The sequence below is a fragment of the Sinocyclocheilus anshuiensis genome, unplaced genomic scaffold (genome assembly GCF_001515605.1).
Source record: "Sinocyclocheilus anshuiensis isolate Anshui unplaced genomic scaffold, SAMN03320099.WGS_v1.1 scaffold135, whole genome shotgun sequence".
NCBI classification, from domain to species: Eukaryota; Metazoa; Chordata; class Actinopteri; order Cypriniformes; family Cyprinidae; genus Sinocyclocheilus; species Sinocyclocheilus anshuiensis.
In genome coordinates this window covers 1,079,250-1,085,949 of record NW_015552564.1, presented here as the reverse complement: position 1 = coordinate 1,085,949, position 6,700 = coordinate 1,079,250, and the positions used below count along the sequence as shown (strand labels likewise).

Below are 6,700 nucleotides of genomic sequence, written 5' to 3'. Positions count from 1 at the left end.
GGACAGTTGGCTCAGTACCCCATGCTTAGAGAGGAAATGGAGAGGATTGTCACCCAGCACATCCATGATTGAGAGAGTCGCACTAAGGATCAGGTACTGCCTTTCTACCACACGCCTGCCAACCCTCACATATACAAACTCATGTGGTAAAACTGAAAAACAAATAGCGACATGTGTATTCTTTTCCTGCCATCAGGTCATGCTGCTAATTGACATTGAGCTAGCCTACATGAACACCAATCATGAGGATTTCATCGGTTTTGCAAAGTAAGAACATTATTAACCATTTACTAACATTATTGTTTGTCACCTAAAAATGCAAACAGCTAGAACACTCCAACATAACTGTGAGGATACCATCAGGTTCATAGAAACTAATACTGAAAATGTCATTCAATGAATGCTTTCTGAAGAGCAATTCTATGGTCTCATCATTAACCATTATAAGATGTGTTGGATTTGTATTATTAGAGCTTTCCGACTTGAGTTCACGTTCCTTTTTCTCAGTCGGGAAATTATTTTTCAAAGGCACAGTGATTGTGTCCTCTTTGATCCCTAGATATTCACAGTAGACCTACAGACTGATTCATAAAGACATGCTAAATATGACTGTACAATAATTGTACAGTTTAAAAGTGTCTGTTCATTGTTCGCCGTACATTTGAGTTATTATTCTAACCTTCTTCAGTTTCGCCCTTTATAAATCCTTTGGCAGAATCAGATCCATGGAATTTATAATCTACTCTGATCAACACTACTGAATGCAGAATTGTGAGTTTGGTGATAGTCTAGTGTGTGGACCAGCATAAGCCATTCTGTTCTCCAACTTTTGCAATTTAACTGGTAAAGGTAGTCAACTAAAGGTTGGAATACACTACACTACTTTTGTACAGATCTTTGCCTGGATTTGCAGTCTGGACGTGTTGATGCTAGCAGCCGAAAGTCAGAGTCAGTCAGCAGTCTGAGTTGACCATGTTCAAAGAAAATCGGGCAGTGTACGATGGACACAGACTCCAGTTTTTTAGCCTCCATCAGATCAGATAATATCAGAAATGTTTGATACTTTGAGCCGATTTTAGAGCACATATTTTTTTCATTTGTCACATGTCGCCTAGCAGTGGGTCACGTTTTTGTGTGAGTTTGTTGTGTTCGGATTCGTTATGACTTAAAAGTCATAGTGTGTGTAACAATACGCCCACTGCCATAGTTCCGTATTTTGAACGCTCAGTAGAAAATATAAGCATCTATTATTTATCATACTTACAGGTTGTGATTCGGTGGAGCCAGCTGGTCCAAATAAACTGGATACTGAGCCATCTTTCAAGAGCAAGCGTTCTGTGAATCCCACGTTGAACTCCCTGAGATTAGAGAAGCAGTCGTCAGTAAAATGACAGGAACACAAAAAAAAGATCGGGGTTGTACTGCGTTGAATTTTAACCACTGATTCTTTACAGCCTCATCTTTCGGAAGGGAAAATAAAACAAATTTACTTTCACAGTGTAGGACACAGTGTCTTCTCGACATGATGTTACCCACATGAACAAGCTACAGTGTTTGAGGGCGGGTCAATTTCTTCACGGCCGGACAACGTAGATCATTGGTGGGCATTATGCAAACCGTCACGAAAGTGGGATTTGAATTCCTGACGACTCGTTTAGGCTGTTCAGAGTCAGTTATTTCTTTTGGGACACAATAACTTTATTTATCGTGCACTTTCAGCTTTACCACTTTGCAGATAGTTTACATTCACATAAAGCTACATTACACACTACATGAAAGGCAATATTCGAAATGGCATAATAGGGGCACTTTAAAATGGTGTGTATTCCAGACTTTAGGAGGTCTTGCTGGTTAAGATTGTGAAAAAGTCTGATGGTGATATCAGTATCTGCTTTTTGGCAATGACCCCCAAAATTCAAACTCACTTCAATGGTTTTGTGGCTATTAGATATCCATTAGTTCCAATTGTTTTGTGCTCTTTATAGATATTTCTTTTTTTTTGTTTTGTTTATACCTTCAGCGCCCAGCAGAGAAGCAGTCAGATGAATAAGAAGAAGGCTGCTGGCAACCAGGTAAGCACAAGTCAGAATGAACAGATGCTGTGTCCAGCATGCATCATACAGCCTGGACAGATGTTTGCTGCCTCACTCAAACATTACTTATGTAGGAACAGCAGACACAGGTCTATAATTGGACACGGCATCACTGAGTGTCTCTCATTTTATGAGATTTTAATTATTGAGAACAGTGGTGGGTGTTGTTTTGTAAAATGCTCTTTAAAGGTAAGACATAATTATGAAGAGCTTGGTGGAGGAGCTTTGTCATCCACTGGCTAACATGGAGAGAGAAGCGATTGAATTAGAGAATTACTTGATCAGTTATTATATACAGTAACATCTAGATTGACCATGCAATTAAATCTAATACATGTATCCTCCAGTATACCATGGATGGCTACATCCAAAATGTGAAGCTGAAGAAATGTATATGATGGAGAGGTTTCCGTCAAAATCAAAGCAAATGTGTATCGTCTTCTAAAAAGAGAGAAGCCTCATTTTTTGTTTAGCTTTTAAAACTATGCAGAGCAGAAAAACATATTTTTAGTCAAATTAATATAAAAAATATAAAATGTTTAATTAATAAGACAGTTTTATTAATTTATAAAACTTAAATATATATTCATAAAGACCATAAAGATTCATAAATATTTAAATAATTTAAATAATAATTTATTTAAATAATTTTATATGGAATGTGAACTGTTTAACTGCAATGTGCATGACTGTTGCAAAAACAAAACAAACAAACAAACAAAAAACAGCATGATAGGTCTAGCAATTAACATTGCAAAATTTTAAGCATATATATATATATATATATATATATATATATACAGTATATATGTATGTGTGTATGTATATTTTAGTAATCATAGCAGCAGGAAAATAACAAAATAAAAATCATTTTAATAATAAATTATAAAATTTGTATTCCCAGGATTTTATTTTATTTTATTTCATTATTAAGTGAGGGAATTTGGTTTGGTGAGTCAATTGTGTTAGTCTGCCACGTACTGTTTGCATTAACATTATTGTTTTGTTGTTGTTGTTGTTGTTTTTTTTTCATAATTCTTTCTCTGGGACTTGAACATGATTGGAATTAATTACCATGGAAACATGTGGGATAGATTAAAAACCCAGTAAATGCATCTATATCAAGGATAAAATATGATATTCATATATTTTATAAAACCAAGTAAAGGAAAACCAAGCCATGTCTGAAAATCTCTCAGGAACTCATTAAAGAATGTTCATAACTTTTTTCACACCCTTTTCCCGGCTGAAATATTCCTCTACCTTTACATTACATATGCATGATAGTGTGAGGATGTGTAATATGTTTGTGTTTTTAATGCCAGTTGGCTTATAATTTCAAATAGTGTATGTACTCTTCAATTCTTCACATGAAGGTGAAGAAAATACCTCTTCAACTCAACAAAATAAGCACAGTGATGTTGTTTTGAATTAAGGCTTGGGTTAATGAGCATTTAGATTCAGCTTGTTTGTGCCAATCACACTGTGGTGACCCACAATCTTCTCTCATTTCGGTGCGTGCGGTGACCACAAAACGACAAACCGGATGAACAAACGCCATTACAAAACAAGTAGCAAATTAGTAGCTCCACCAAGAAGCCCCTTGGTACAGTTTATAATTTTAATCAACCGTTCACCAGTTAGACGGTTTATTTTTTAGTACTATTCATTTAGCTTATATACTTTCTAAATGAGGAAATGTGCATTAGTGTATTCCAAACAAAGATTAATTAATTTGTGATTTAAAAAGTTGTGTTTTCCATTCTCACAGCTTCAGTACTTGCTCTACTAATGTTCCCCTTCAGGAACTCGAGCTGCGTCGAAACGCTACGGGAACGCCTCCAGCGTGACCACGCTCTGAATCACATGTGTAATCAGTCCAATGGATGGGCGAGACGTCACGGGCGGGGTGACGTAGCGACCGGGAAGCATAAAAGCACGTGCGGTGAAACCAGCATCAGCTTTCTGTCATTCAGCAAGCGCTCTGTGTGTGTCAGTCTTATTAGGTGTTATCACTCTTTATTTTACCAATACGAGTGTAGACAAACATACGGCGAGAGCGGGCAGCATCTCAGGCTGTTTTCAGGCCCCGTTTTCGCCGAGGCAGAGCGACGGCTGTGCTCGTGGGTTTCGCATATGGATCCGGTGGAGGGAATGTAGACGGGCGAGTCCCTATCTTCTTCCTTAACCGCCTTCGGGACGGCGGGCCCCGCCTACTTTAGCCATTCCTGGCTCCCTTTTCTCTCACCTTAGTTGTGTTCAGCGTGACCGGCTCTGAACCTCGTGTGTAATCAGACCAATAGATGGGCGAGACGTCACGGGCGAGTGACGTAGTGACCAGGAAGCTATAAAAGCATGTGCGGTGAAACCAGCATCAGCTTTCTGTCATTCAGCAAGCGCTCTGTGTGTGTCAGTCTTATTAGGTGTTATCACTCTTTATTTTACCAATACGAGTGTAGACAAACATACGGCGAGAGCGGGCAGCATCTCAGGCTGTTTTCAGGCCCCGTTTTCGCCGAGGCAGAGCGACGGCTGTGCTCGTGGGTTTCGCATATGGATCCGGTGGAGGGAATGTAGACGGGCGAGTCCCTATCTTCTTCCTTAACCGCCTTCGGGACGGCGGGCCCCGCCTACTTTAGCCATTCCTGGCTCCCTTTTCTCTCACCTTAGTTGTGCTCTTCCACACTAGGCAGGGATTTGCAAGTCTGGCGGCGTGGGCATACTCGTTCCCGTAGTGTTTCGACGCAGCTCGAGTTCCTGAAGGGGAACATCTCCAGGTTACACATGTAACCATGGTTCCCCGAGGGGAACGAGACGCTGCGTCTCAGGGCCATACTTCCGGCATCCCTGCCAGCACTTGCTTCACTCCTAGAAGCTGACGCCGGTTTCACCGCACGTGCTTTTATGCTTCCTGGTCGCTACATCACCCCGCCCCTGACGTCTCGCCCATCCATTGGACTGATTACACATGGGATTCAGAGCGTTGTCACACTGGAGGCGTTCCCGTAGCGTTTCGACTCGTCTCGTTCCTTTCGGGGAACCATGGTTACATGCGTAACCTGGAGACGTTATATTCTATACCTATTTTTATAATGTATCTCCTGTTTTTTGCCATGGAATAATTTTAATGTTAGGGAAGCAGTAGTGTTACAAAGACGGCAACAGAATTTTGCTGTATCTAGATTCTTAGGCTTGGGAAAAGGTGTAGTTGCTCAGCATGGGATCTTTTGATGTTTCCGAGCATGCCCTTGAGCAAGGTACACAAGCCCAAGTTGCTCGAGTGGCGTAATGGTTGGCAGCGCCGCATGCATGCTTAATAAAAAGAATCCTGACGTAAATTTGATTGCAACGGGCTATTAGCAAGCACACATATTTTATTATAAATCTGCAGGCGTGCTTAACTTTTAACAGATGAACACTGTGTACTTTGGTTTAGCTGAGCAAAACAGAACAAACATCATGAATCTGGAAAATGATGCATTAAGGCATGAAATGCATTAAGACCTCAGTCTGAATGGAGAGTATGCTTTAGGGTATTTCATAGTGGAGCCAAATTCCAAAAGACTGTCCCAAAAGAAGACTATCCACACTTTGATGAAATTTGCACAAGGTTCCCCTTTAATCAGCTCCTCACTAACAGCTACTCCACCATTTAGTACTCAATACACACAGGCAGTGATTTATTAAAGCCGCGCCTGTGTAAAAACACAAACTTGATAGCTTGCACAAAAATTACCCGAGATAATGTAGTCTACCGATGATTACAGCTTTCAGATATGCAAAATAGGGCATGGGTCAGTTTTTGCAGGATTTTCTTTAATGAATAGTAAGTTGTTGTCTTAGTGCATGCAAACATAACACAACAACTAAATGTGTTTTGCTATATCTAAACTTATTACTTTTTTTGTTAGTTTTTTTAATTGGTAGCAAATTGGTATGAATTTGTACAATCTACTTCATAATATTTTTGTAAGATCTGCTTTAGAATGAAGTTTAGGGTTGGACTTTCATGTTTAGTTATTAATTTTAGCTAGTTTAGCTAAATAAAACAGAAATTGTACAAACTGATACAAAATCGCCAACTAGTAAAATGTTTTTCATAAGATCGTATTCGTAAAACACTATTGACAGTGTATATGGTGATATTATATACCATAAAAATGTATATATGATGTTTATGATATACGTTATTGGACAGAAGTTTGGAATTTTTATTATTATTTTGTTATTATTCTTTTTTTTAAGAATTATCTTATATTCACTGATGCTGCATTTATTTAAAAAAAAAAAAAAAAACTAATACAGAAATGTAAGTATTATTACACAGTTGTGTTTGTTTGTTTGTTTGTTTGTTTGTTTAGTAAATTTATTTTCAGTAGTCATTGATACAGTCTTCAATGTCACATAATCTTTCAGAAATCATACTAATATGTTGATTTGATGCTCACTTATTATTATAAAAATGGTTGTCATTATTATCAATGTTAAAAACAGTTCCCTTTCAGTCGGTCACTCCAAGTCCAAATTACTCAGAGACCGACAAATTGGGATCTTGCTTAGTGAGACCAATCCACTTCAAGTGTAAATTAAACGAGCCAATGCACATT

The 6,700-nt window shown here is 38.6% G+C and overlaps 1 long non-coding RNA gene across 1 annotated transcript; it reads left to right on the top strand.

Annotated features, from left to right (window-relative positions):
• Positions 1 to 51: 51 nt before the first annotated feature.
• Positions 52 to 2,079, top strand: LOC107664811 (uncharacterized). The gene is made up of 3 exons (XR_001631492.1): positions 52 to 93; positions 197 to 267; positions 2,021 to 2,079. It is a non-coding gene; the product is annotated as an uncharacterized LOC107664811 (long non-coding RNA).
• Positions 2,080 to 6,700: the final 4,621 nt, after the last annotated feature.